This window comes from Gymnoscopelus braueri (assembly GCF_963280865.1).
Source record: "Gymnoscopelus braueri genome assembly, chromosome: 14".
Taxonomy (NCBI): domain Eukaryota; kingdom Metazoa; phylum Chordata; class Actinopteri; order Myctophiformes; family Myctophidae; genus Gymnoscopelus; species Gymnoscopelus braueri.
In genome coordinates, this window is record NC_137619.1 from 6,515,936 (window position 1) to 6,530,046 (window position 14,111).

Consider the following 14,111-nt stretch of genomic DNA (forward strand, 5'->3'; position numbering starts at 1 on the left):
CTTGCCTTGAGTGGGAATCGAACCCACTCAAGTCAAGTCAAGTTATTGGACAGATGCTCTTCCATTGAGCTAGCTGTTGGCTGAGAAATACAGCCTTCCTGGTAGCTTTAAGTTGTTTTTCTGGAAGCCAGTCTGCAAAGGAGAGCATGACAGGAAAGACTCCAATGGGATTCGAACCCATGGCCTCTGGATCACATATATAGTGTCTCACCTCACTGAGCTATCTGCTGGTTGATACAATACAGTTTTTCTTCTCCTTTGACTTGAACAACAAACAAGACAAATAATCAAAAGAAAAAACATTGTAACAGCATAAATATAAATCTTTTTCATGGGGGGCCCTTACACTACATCTTTTCACAATGGGGACCACTGCCCAAATACATGTCAATTTGGGGGGTTCACAACAAAACATTTTAGAACCACAGAATCTAAGGAGACAGCTGTAGGTGAATGGATAGAGTGACTGACTGGTGAGCCGCAGGTAAAAGGTTCAAGGCTCGGCCACAGCAGTAAGTCAGGATGTCCCTAAGCAAGACATTTCTAACTGTTCCTCTGAGGGCAGACATCAACTGGGTAAAGCTGCATTTCCCCCAAAGAATCAAATAGGTATTATTAGGAGTGAAATGGTTGTGTTTTTTCACCCCAACTGCACAGGACAGCAGTTTTGTGTCTGTTTACATGTATGTTATTTTCAGCGATGGAGACAAACCGACATTCACTGTACTAAGTACATTTTGTAAACTTATGACTCTGAGTATAGTATAGTCTGACTTAAACAAACAAATAATAACTTAGTATAACTTACATTTTGTAAAGCTTGACTCTGACTTAGTATAGTCATACTTTTGTTTCCTTTAATTTTCTGACATTATTATTTTAATCAGAGTGCCATAGCTGAGTGGTTAGTGGGCCTGCCTGGTGAACCAGAGGTCCTGGATGTGCTGGGTACGATTCCAGGTCAGGTCAACAATTTGGCAATGTGTGTGCCTTAGAATGATTTGAGGCTGTTAGTTGTTAAAGTGCAGAGGACACATTTATGTGCTTTGAGGCTGTTAGTTATTAAAGTGCAGAGGACACATGTATGTGCCTAACAGTATATACTTAGCGAGCAAACTGACGTTATTGCCACTAATTATTCGGCCCGTTTTTTGACCCCTAACTAGTCCTTCATACTTTTAGCTACAAACTCCGTTCCAACTCTACGTTCGGCCTACTTAGGACATATCGGCTACCATTTGAATTTAGAACCGTAAACCTTTAAAACCTTTTCCCCCCGTTCTGAATTCCCATAGACGTGTTAAATATCGCGTCAAACTGTGTTCCAAAAATAAACAAATGACCCCGGCGGTTTTACTCTTATGGATATGAAGCATCAACTGACGGTGAGAAAACGCTAATGTTACTTCCGCCGAATTAGTTACATTTTTGCCAGAAACGGACTGTTTCAAATATGAGTGACTGATTATCATAAACGATACAGAGGCTCCTCCCTGACAATATCGCCGAGGCAGTTTGTTTATTTTTGGACCACAATTCTTATATGAGACGATTCTATGATGACCCAATGTTATTCTCCATAGAGAAATTACTTTACGACCCAGGGGATGGACGAGTGAGTCAGGACTTCTGTACTCTATACAGTGACAATAAACACCTTAACTGTTCTAATAGTGGGTTAATATGTCCATGTACAAACTGGATTTATCCACTAGAGGGCATTGTTGCCCTTCCTAGACCCCCTGAAAGGGAATCTAGTTCATAGGACCACAATGGAAACTGGAACTAGACCCCCTGAAAGGGAATCTAGTTCATAGGACCACAATGGAAACAAGTCCCCAGGACTTGTGTTATCCTTTTAGCCCTAACGTACCTTAACGTACCTCATGACGTTTACCTTTCTGACCAATTAAGTATTCAAACAAACAGCAGATCAAGCCAGCTTTGAATTATTTTGACGGGACAGCCACTTAACTCCCACAATGTTGTTCCATGCTGTCTAGCTCAAGACTGAATACAGAAGATCATACAGAAGGACACACACACACACACACACACACACACACACACAGAGCAGTCACTAGGTTCATTTTCACTAGGGCTGTCACTAGGGCTGATTAAGCTTGATCCAGAACAGAACAGTTAAATTCTCTTTATTTTTTTACACGTCACTGGCCGAATGAAAATAAAATAGTAATAAAACATAATGCAGGGAGAACTTCCTAAACAGTGCCATTTTTGCTTGGGTCGGTCCCACAACAACGGAAAAATATTAAACAAGTGCTGCACTGAATAGCCAGTGAGCTACCAGGGTAAGGTCCAACCAGAGCTACTTCGTTGAACAGAACAGAACAGAAGACGAGTACAAAATACACAATACTGTGACACCAAGATCCCCCACAATGGACAGTGAAAGTTCAAGTTAAATCAGTCCTGAGGCCTGCTGTGTGTCCTCCGCCTCCCCTTCTTGCTAGAGCATGCTTGAGGTGGTCTGCGGCATGCTGCCTTATGAGGTCCTCTGTGGCTTCTGGGTCGAATTTCATGACTGCATCTGCATAGTAGAAAAAGACAATTAAAAATGTGCAACGGCAACATGCTGTCCTAGTCCCTATCTGACATAATACACAGATCGATGTGTCAGGAAGGCCATGAGCACAATGACTGACTCGTCCCACCCTTCCCACCATCTTTGAACTCCTGCCATCTGGTAGGAGGTTCAAGAACTCAGGGGGAAGCACCAGCAGGTCATCCAACAGCTGCCCCAAACCATCAGAACCCTGAACCCATGCTCGCCATATATTGCCCCCAAAACCAACATCTTGAAAGATGGATAGCCCTTTGAATAGTACTGTATCTATATTGCACTTTGAATACATCAGCACTTTTTACCAATGTTGTCTGCTCTCTACTTTTTAATGTTTGCCTCTTTTTAATGTGCACCATGAGTTGTGGAGAACGGTATTTTGCTCCCCTGTATGCCTAGTGTGTATTGTGGAAGTGACAATAAAACTGATTGTGAGTCTCCATATTGACATGCAAAAATGTGTTGCTTGTACATCCACAACTAGTTTAATACAAAGCCATCTCCCTTCTACACCTAACCACCACAGTTATTTAAGATGTTATGATAGCCAACGGTAGACAGTTGGCATTGTATTTTTTTTATGTCAACAGGGAAGGACATGTTTTACCCAATTCAATTTAGAGATTGGCGGGTGCCACTTGTCTTGGTCAACATGAAATATGGGCTTACCTTGTATTGCTCTAAAAGTCTCCTCCAAAGGCGTCTTCTCTTCCCCTTCATGTTGAACTGTGCCATCAGGCTGTTACTGAAGAGCCTGAAGGAAAACAAATGACATTTATGTTAATAAAGTAGTAGGATTTATTGTAAAACATGGTATAAACTCTTTATACTACTAATTATTACTTAATGTTCAACCATTATGTCATTGACATGACATAATGTCAACAGAGGGTTCAGGTGTTAAAGGAGAGTTCCAGTCATTTTAGGTGTTTGCTTTGATGTGTCGCTAATCACTCACCAACATACCAGGGGCAGTTGACTTTTTTCATAGATGCCCCTATTGTGGAGACCCCTTCCACTGGCATAATGGAGTAATGTGGATAGACGGAAATCGCCTATTTTAGCAGCTCCAAAGTTCGTTTTTTTCCCACTAACCCTCAATATGCAGTGTACTGACACTCAAACATGCACTAAATGTCCCTTATGAGCTGCCATTCATGCAGAACGACGTGGAAGCTAGTCTTTGGTGTTGCCAGATTATGCGAGAGAAACAAGCAACCAGCTCCATGTCGATCTGTATGAACGGACATAAGGGACATTCAGTGCATGTCTGAGTGTCAGGACACTGCATAATGAGGATTAGTGGAAGAAGAAGAAAACTTTGAAGCTGCTAAAATAGGTGATTTTAGGCGAAAATAGGATTGTTTATCCACATTTCTCCATTATGCCAGTGGATGGGGTCTCCACAATGGACAACAGGGGCTTCTATGAAAAAAGTCAACTGCCCCTGGTATGTTGGTGAGTGATTAGCGACATATCAAAGCAAACACCTAAAATGACTGGAACTCTCCTTTAAGCAAATGAATGGAAACATGCAGTCAGGCCCTCACCTAGAAGAATGAACCAAATAATTGTTCAGACATTGGAAACCACAGCGCACCCAAACATCACACAAGGGTTAATTCATAGTGTATGTTGAAACATACCTGTCAAGAACTTTGTGGACACAGTCCTTAATGTCCTCCCCTCCATTACGGGAAAGTCGCAGCACCTGTTGGAATAAGACTTTCACTGACATACCCCAGAGGAACATAAAAAGTGTGCGAGTGCATCTTAGGCTGTTCATTACTTCCAGACTCTTGTAAAGCCTACCAGGGTATTAAAAGCTTGGACATGACCGAGGAGTTGCTCCTCTCTCTGTAAGTCCTCCATGTTCTCCATTCTCTCAACAAGACTGGCCGCTGAAGAGGCAGGTTCATTAATGTCTATTAATATGGTTAGGACCTTCTTCTGGTATACTGAAAAATAAGTAAGTTTATATTAACACAAATAAATGTTATCTGACATTATAGACACCACCCTACAATGATACAAAACACTGCTATAATTGAAGAGCAGTTTTTGTGTCCCGATAGGAGAGGAGACAAGGACAGAGAGAACAGTAAAGGAGAGAAAGGGCAGAAGAGAGAAGGGTTGCAAATGAAAAGTGTCCCCCAGCTTTCTTGGCCAGTGTCCTGTCTTCATTGAAATAGCTCACAACTTACCTTGTGTTGGCAATGGGAATGCCCATGTTGGCCTCTCAGTCACTGCATAGCACCTGTAATAAGAACAAAAATAAGAAAGAAGAAATTACAAAGTGATATTTTTGCATTACATTGCCAGCGATTTGCATGTTTTTTATTTTTTTAATTTTGTAATTTTTCATTCAAATAAATTGTCTAAGTGCGGTTTTAAACACATACGACAAATCTGCCAGCAGAGAGCAGCAAATAGACACCTTCATCAGCTCGCTGACTCGCTGCCCCGCCCCCCCTAAACAGAGTCAAACAGTCAAATACGTCAAACCGGATGTGACGTGTTCTCAGATTCTCCCATCGGCCAAAATTACGATGTGATACACGACGGCGATGACTGTTCGTCACCCAGACTATAGATTATAGAAGTGGACCTCTCCGTTAGTTTTTTATACCGTGTGAAAAACTGTGTTTTTCCCTATTCTGGCCGAAAATGACCAGGGAAAAAAATAAACCGGAAACGGAAACTGCTTCATGAAACCGGATCCAGGTGTGGGTGAAGTAAGTGGAACTCGAAACCTAGAATGAAAAATAAGCAGAATAGCGCGATCAGAGATATAAACCCCAATTAATCACTAGATCGCATTAATGCGATCTTGGCGGACAAGCACGCTATTTATTAGATCGCATTAATGCGCGATTGGCGGCATATGAGTTAAAACTTTCCAAGACAGATGACTATGAATGACATAAATAATAAATATGTCATATTGTAACAATTAGGGGTGCACGATACTACTTGCTGATTTATAAAGGTTTTGATTTCTTGGGGCCTTTGGACAACTCACCATGCCTGACGGTGTCCCTGGATCTGTCATGTCTGGATCTGACCGTGTCCCTCGACCTATCACTGCGGCGGGACCTGTCATCATGTCTGGCCCTGACAGAGTGCCTCGAGCCACTGCTGTTGCTGTACCTGGAGTCGTGGCTGGTCCTGGACCTGATGCTGTGCCGGTATCTGACACTGTGCCTGGAGCCATCACCGTGCCTGGACCTGATGCTGGATCTATCACTGGACCTAGAACATTTGTGGCCATTTCATTGTTGGACATAATACTACTACACACTTTGTCACACTGAAAGAGACTCGCCCCTACTGGTTGGCCTTATATGTTGACAATCACACATCTCCTCTGAAACACACATAGTTCAACGCCCTTGCTGACAGGTGGCATAGACCAAGCTGTAGGAAATCACTAGGGCAGCGATAAGGGCTGGAGACCAACCAGTAGAAATAAGTCAGTCGCTACTGATGCTGTGCCCTTACCTTACCTGGTGCTAGGCTTGCATGTCCAGAGCCTGGAAAAGATAAATAATGTTCTTAGATTCCAAATATTGATTAGTAAGGAAAAAGGTGACTGTTTAAATGATACTTATACTCACTGGGTGTGGACGTTTCTCTGCTCCTATAGGTGCTAGGCTTGCATGTCGAGAGCCTGTAAAAAAAGGAATGTGCCTAGATTCCAAATATCAATTTGTAAACAAAAAGGTGAATGTTTAAATGTGATGCATACTCACTGTGTAGACATTTCCCTGCACCGCGATTCCTCAGCACGCTCCACCGTGCGAGGCCAGCCTGAAACACATTGAGCCTGTAACTACTTACTCACTGCTTGTGAATTAGGTATGGTAATGATTTCTTTAGTATACACAAAATGTAACACCTTGTACTGAATGTACTTTAAATTTGTTGGTGCAATGGATAAAGTGAATACTCACAGGGTGTGGACATTTCTCTGCTCCAAGGTGCTACACTTGCATGTCGGGAGCCTGGAAAATACAAAGAATGTTCTTAGATACCAAATATTGATTTGTAAACCAAAAGGTGACTGCTTAATTGTGATGCATACTCACTGTGTGTAGCATGCTCCAACTCGATAGACATGGTGTCCACCACGACATCCACCAGTCCATCCAGGGCTTGATTTTCAGAGTCTGAAACATAACAATAAGCTTGTAACTGATTTCATGTTGTGTGTACCCAATACATCATTATCATATTTCATAAATTGACATCAATACCTGGCTGGACTGCAACTTCCTTGGTGCGATGGGAAAGGAGGGCACCTATACGGCTGCAATATAAAGTAAAAAATAAAGATATCCATCTAAAATAGACAGCCTTATTAAAGCATTTGATTGTCATTTTTGACATTGGAAAGTTACCCATCATGCTCGCCTCCCCCGGATCATCATCAGATTCTGTTAAAGTACAAAACGTGATATAAAACATGAATGGTCTACAATGGGAGGCCCAGTTTCTGTTAACACATTTCATATTTAGAAATTACTTGAGAAACATATGAACTCTACATCAGCCATCATCTTGTCTTTTAGCAGGTTTCCTCTTCCCTCTTATCACCACATCGTCCTCTGCTTGGCTGGTCAGGTTGTAGTTGTCACATTCATGAGCTTTAACTAGAAGTTATACAATTCAACTGTAAACATTGATTCAACTACTTTTACTTGAATTATTGAGTAAATGATCCAAAAACAAAACCTGCCTGAAGTCATCTTTATCTTGACTAACTGGAACGCCAGCCAATCCTCCTGGGGGTACTTTCTCATCTTGTAAGCTTGTATTTGTTTGGCATTTGTCCATCTAATGGTTCCCTTACCCCTGTCGATCCAATTATTAGGAATTGTACCCTCCGTCTCCTTTCCATCCTCCAACCACACATCCCTGGCATACATGACCTGAAAAAGACGGGACCGTACCTATGTTCCCCAGGTTCTATGTTCCCCGCTTTCCTAGGAGAGCGGGGAATATAGGACCTAACCTAAACCTAACCCTAACCATAACCTTAGTGGGGGAACATAGGTCCGGGGAACATAGGTATGACCCCAAAAAGACAGCACAAACATGCTAGTGCAATATCAGAAAATAAATTATGTGATGAGTCAATAAATCACCGGGCAAGTGGTCATGTTAGTAGAGGGCAAAGAACTGGAGGCGGCCGAATTGAAAATGCTACGATTATCATTAGTAGCGACATGGAGGGACATGAACAGAAATGACTACATTAGAGTATAAGCCCAGGTTAGACGATAAAGCAAGAGGTGGATAAAGCGAGAGGTGAGGTATAGATGGTTTATCTGCGGTGGAGGGAGGTGAAATTGGGAGAAGGATGCTACAACATAGATGTTACCATTGAGTGCAGCTACCTCTAGTCCTGAGATGACGTGACTGTTGACAAAGCTTTCTCGATCCATTGTTTATCAGGAATTTTGTGTTCCTCTCACCTTTAGCTTCCTCATCAGTTGCTCAGAGCAGAAAGTAGATGAGCCGTCTTTAAATGTCTTTAAAATTGTGCTGCCTTTCTTTGCCTTGATCTTTACAGGCACAATTGACAAGACGCAATCCTGTGCTCCGGCTCCTATATGACCACATGTCTTGGGAGTGGTGGCTTGACTCATCCCTGTTGTTTCTTGCCGTGTGTCCTTTGATTTAATCTCTTTCCATTCCTTTGCATGGATATGGAGAATGCTAGGATGTTTCAGGCTACACAACTTACAAGACAGCCGACTGTGGCAATTCTTTACTCATGTGTCCAACAGATAGACATCCAAAACAAACACCTTTCTTATTTATCTCGATACTGCTTCTTCTCCATCTTGGAGCACACTTCCAATCTGTGGCCCTCTTCACACAGCAGACAAGATCCCTTTGTTGACTTATCAGGTGAGTATTTCCCCTTTTGAGTTTCAGAGTGAACAGCTGCCACAGATGTAGCGAACTGCTTCCTTTTTCCTTTATGCATCCCTGTGACACTTTATTTCCAAATTTGAAAATTTGACAACTGTGTCTAGAATGTCTCCGTATAGTGGATCAGAAGCAATAGACACTTGTCTCTCAATGAAATTGACGACGTCACTGAAACTTGCTTGACAATTGCGTCTCTCCTGGTGTTCATAAGCAATGTTTCTCCATTTTCCCCTCAGTTTGTATGGTAACCTCATGATTATGGCACGTATGTTTGATGGCATATTCATCTCTGACATGTAGCTAATGTCCTCCATAGCATTACAGCAGATGCGTCGGAATAATGAAAATGCTTGTAAGGCCTTGATGTCCTCTGACTTCAATGGTGCCCATCCAAGTGCTTTTTCCATATACGCAGTGGCTATTTCTTGCTCATTTCCAAAGCATTCTTGTAAAAGCATTCTTGCTCTTTGATAACCCCTGTCAGATGGCATGTGTTGACAGCTCTTGACCAGCTCTCTAGGTTTTCCTCGAGTGTACTGCTCCAGGTAGTATAAGCAGTCTACACTGCTAGCAGCTTTTCTTTCCACTCCATTTTCAAAAGCGCTGACAAATATGCTGTACTCAAGAGGGTTTCCATCAAAGACTGGTATGTCCCTTGGGGGTAATGATAATGAAGACTAGTAATGCTGTGATGTCGTTTTGCTTTTGCATGATGGTGAAAATATTGCCTTGGTCCGGTTCCTCACTGTTTTGGTTGGATTGCTGTGGTGGATATGCAGTATGATATGACTGACGAGATCTTTGAGGCATGCTTGGGTTGATATTTGAAGCATACACTTTTGATCTGGTTCCTTGTGAAATGGTTTCCTTGCGCCGTGCCCCTGTTCCACTTGACATTGTAGCTGCAGTTGAACTGGTTGAATGGATCCTGTACCTGCTGAGACTGTAATGGCATTGTAGCTTTAGCAGCTCCTGTTGGTGGATTGTACTGGTGGTATGGATTTTGATGTTATTGAGTTGGTATTGCAGCCTTGCTGCCTCCTGTTGGTGGATGATTGTATTGACAGTTTGAATCCATTAACTGTGCTTCCATTGACATAGCAGTTTTACTGCCTCCTGTTGGTGGATGATTGACAGTACAACTTGAAGTGTGTGGAACAAATTGCACAGCAGAGGTTTTGAGAGCAGACTTGTGTTTTGACACACGTGAATTCATTCCATTTGTGACTCCTATGTCAGACCCTCTGTTTCGTGCTGTGACTTTTGCTGTCTGCGCAGCAATCTGACTTTACACTTCAAACAATTCCTTTTTCTTCCTAATTTGAGCCTCTTGAGCCTCCAGCTCATGTTTTTCCTTGAGCGCAGCCTCCATGGCTAGGAGTGCAGCCCTTTCAGCCTCTGCCTTGATAAGTGCAGAGGAAGTTGTTGACCTTGAGGACCTTGAATGGCCAGAGCTTCCATTTGTTTTGTCACCAATGTTAGAAATACTGTCATTTGGCCCAATATTATCCACCTCCTCATTTGCATGTGACACAGCATTGTTATCCATGACCTCATTTGCATTCGACACATCATTTTCATTTGAGCCAGTGTTATCCACAACCTCAATTGCATTTGACACATCATTGTCATCGACCTCATTTGCATTATTTGACACAGCATCGATTTCATCATCAACAACCTGTATGCATTTCTCCCTGTTTGCATGCACCCATTTTTCCATTTTGTCGATTATTCCTTTGATATTGTGCATTTGTTTTTGAAACCATTCAGTTTGTTTGAACATTTCATCCTCAAGCAATAACGGTTTTAATGACTCATGCAACCTTGTGGTTTCCCCAGACAGTTTCCATAACATTTCATGTTTGTTTTGCATGTCAGAAACATCTCCATTTGTTCAAATTCCTTTGCCATTTCACAAAATTGCTTTATTCCAGAATTCCTTTCCTTTTGCATTGATAATATTTTTTCTTCCACTGCTTTATACGTGAGTTTAGCGGTCCTTTTAACAGGCCCATCCTCCTTTTCAGTTTGATTGACAGCAGCATTCATTTCTGCGTTCAATCCTGATTTTCCTCGTTACTCATGGCCATTATTTAGCGATCCAAGGAGGCTTTATTAAGAATTTCTATGGGATTTGCCTGTAGCCCGTTGCGTGAAGACCACTCTCTTCCGCAACTTTTATTCATTCATAAATATACTCCTACCGTCGCTTTGATGTTTGGTCCGGCCCCCGTTCCTCTTGCGGGTCAGAGAAAAAAAAAGTGGATTTAAATCTGGAAAAGTCAATGAATGCAGCGCTGTCCTCCTGTGTCCATCCGTCCTTGGAAGCAAGTTTTTCAACTTAATGTAAAGGCAACCTACAAACAAATAATTGCCAGTGAGGGATATGGTGTGAAGCTTTTCCAGACGCGTGGTGTTGACAGTAAATGGTCTTCTCTTGAGTGCATTTAAAATATTTATTTGGATTGCAGGATGATGACAGTATAAACAAAAGCCAGGTGTTTAACTGATAACTAAAAAACTAACTTTGGTAAAGAAATAAACTGAAAATAACTGAAAACACGCATGGTTGAAAACTGTATGGCTTCCCTCTGGTGATTCCAGATCCCTCATGCTGTGAACCTGTGACACCCCCAAATAGTAGGCTGCAACCTGAAATTGAGTCCCCGCCTATGCCCAGGTCAATTCAGTAGTATCACAGCATCTTCACATACAAATATTAAACCACATCAAATTGGCTGCAACACAGATATTACATATATTAAAATATATTACACGTCTTCTTTCGTGTGTCATCGTCAGATGGCCAGCTCAATGACGTGCAGCCACGCCCTCGTCTCAGGTCCCACATCAAAGAGACCGGCCTCCGATGGTGGTCTGTACAGGACACAGAGGTGATTATGTGATCAGCAGTCTGCATAAGCATACATACTGTGCAGTCTGTCAGGCCCAAACTGTGAGAGGAGTAGCGCGGCAAAATAAATTGTATCCAGAAAAAAAGAAGAAAGTCGGAAAATTACTATAGTCTACTATAGTCCACACTAATAAACACAGATCATTTGAGGTGCAGTTGATTAGTAACAAAATATCCGTAGACAGATTTAACAGAACTGAATAATTGCGTACACATCATAACTTACTGGTGTACAGGTGAACAACCTGGTGTACAGGTGAACAACCTGTTCTCACTAACGCCTAGTATGTCGAGGCGATAATATCTCATCATCTTCAGTACCTGGTCCATACGACCACACTGGAACAGTGTTCGGACGTTTCAGGTGCCTACTCCTGTGTTGGCCTTGGTGTTGAAGATCGAAAGAAAGAAAAAAAGAAAGAAAGAAAGAAGATCATACAGTTCATTTGTGGTGCAGTTCATTAGTTACAAAATATCCGTAGGCAGATTTAACAGAACAGATGATTTACATACACATAGCGACTTGATTTATACACATAGTGGGTAAATCTGTGTGTGTGTGTGTGTGTGTGTGTGCGCGCTAGGGCATTCACAGAATAGTCGAATATTCGAATAGCAAACCGACTATTCGACTATCAAACCACTATTCGATTATTCAAAAAAAAAAAAAAAAAAAAAAAAGTTTATTTTTAGTTTTTTTTTACGTTTTTTTTTTTTAGTGGCTTTTCTAGAGCAGACACGCAGCTGTGAGCTCTGGTGTGACGTCAACTCGCATTCCTTGAGTCGAGTCATCAATGCCATTGAAAAAAATAAAATAAACGTTTTTTTAATTTTTTTAATTTTTTAATTTTTTATAATCAAACCGAATAATCGACTATTCGAATACTTTTGGGTCGAATAATTCGAATACCATAAATCACTATTCGTTAATGCCCTAGTGCGCGCGCACACACACACACACAAAAACACACACACACACACACACACAATTTGGTAGAGGTTTGGATTGTTTAGTTACCTTGCCATGATTTAACTCCAAAGGTCACTGCAGATCAACAGCAAGACAAAATGAAACATATATTACAAACAGATATTACATATATTACAATATATTACAAACAGAAGTGATACTCAGGCGTCTTCTTCTTTCGTGTGTCATCATCAGATGTCCAGCTCAAAGACGTGCAGCCACGCCCTCATCTCAGGACCCACATCAAAGAGACCGGCCATCGATGGTGGTCTGTACAGGACACAGAGGTGATTATGTGATCGGCAGTCTGCATAAGCATACTGTGCAGTCTGTCAGGCCCAAACTATGAGAGGAGTAGCGCGGCAAAATAAAGTTTATCCAGATAAAAAAGAAGAAGAAAGTCGGAAGAATACTATATTATACTATAGTCCACACTAATAAACACAGATAATTTGTGGTGCAGTTGATTAGTTACAAAATATCTGTATGCAGATTTAACAGAACTGATGATTTACGTACACATCATGACTTGATGTATACACATATAGTGTGTAAATCTGTGTGTGTGTGTATGTGTGTGTGTGTGTGTGTGTGTGTGTGTGTGTGTGTGTGTGTGTGTGTGTGTGTGTGTGTGTGTGTGTGTGTGTGTGTGTGTGTGTGTTTGTGTGTGTGTGTGTGTGTGTGTGTGTGTGTGTGTATAGAGGTAGAGGTTTGGATTGTGTAGTTACCTTGCCCTGATGTAACTCCAAAGTTCACTGCACATCAACAGCAAGACAAAAAGAAACATATATTACAAACATAAACAAACAGATATTACATATATTACAAACAGAAGTGATACTCAGGCGTCTTCTTTCGTGTGTCATCATCAGATGTCCAGCTCAAAGACGTGCAGCCACGCCCTCGTTTCAGGTCCCATATCAAAGAGACCGGCCTCCGATGGTTGTCTGTACAGGACACAGGGGTGATTATGTGATCGGCAGTCTGCATAAGCATACTGTGCAGTCTGTCAGGCCCAAACTGTGGGAGGAGTAGCGCGGCAAAATAAAGTTTATCTAAAAATAAGGAAGAATAAAGTCGGAAGATTACTATAGTCTACTATAGTCCACACAAATAAACACAGATCATTTGTGGTGCAGTTGATTAGTTACAAAATATCCGTAGACAGATTTAACAGAACTGATGATTTACCTACACATAACTTACCTGGTGTACAGCCTTCCCGTGATGATGCGTTCGCTTGGCGTAGGGAACAGTTGCTCCATCCATCACGAGGTGCCCCTGCCCAGTCCAGGTCATCTCACTAACGCTTAGTGTAATGCCAATTTCCACCTCTCAATGCACATTACTTCACAGGCATATGGTGTATGGAGTGATCCTACGCAGTAGTCAAAGTTAGAAACAAACAAGATGGATGTCCAATCAGATGATCCAGTTTTAGGTGTATTTATTGTAATTGCAGTTTTTATGAACATACCAGTGAATATTGCAGGGTTATTTCTGTAGTGAATCTCTGGGTTTGTGGTTCTGTCTGTCTCCTCCTTTCTGCTGGTAAAAATGGTGTGGCTCCTCACCAACCTGTGTCCTCTGTCCTATGATCTGTCCTATGATCTGCCTAATCCAACAGAAACAAGTCCGCAAGGACTTTTTTGGATGGACCTTTTAGACAAAAGTATTATAAATGTAACTGTGTTGTTTTA

General features: G+C 41.7%; 1 long non-coding RNA gene across 1 annotated transcript; it reads right to left on the reverse strand.

Moving 5' to 3' along the window:
• Positions 1-4,478: 4,478 nt before the first annotated feature.
• LOC308100410 lies at positions 4,479-5,748 on the reverse strand. The gene is made up of 3 exons (XR_013934440.1): positions 5,607-5,748; positions 4,789-4,841; positions 4,479-4,542 (listed from the first exon to the last, which is right to left on the reverse strand). It is a non-coding gene; the product is annotated as an uncharacterized lncRNA (long non-coding RNA).
• Positions 5,749-14,111: the final 8,363 nt, after the last annotated feature.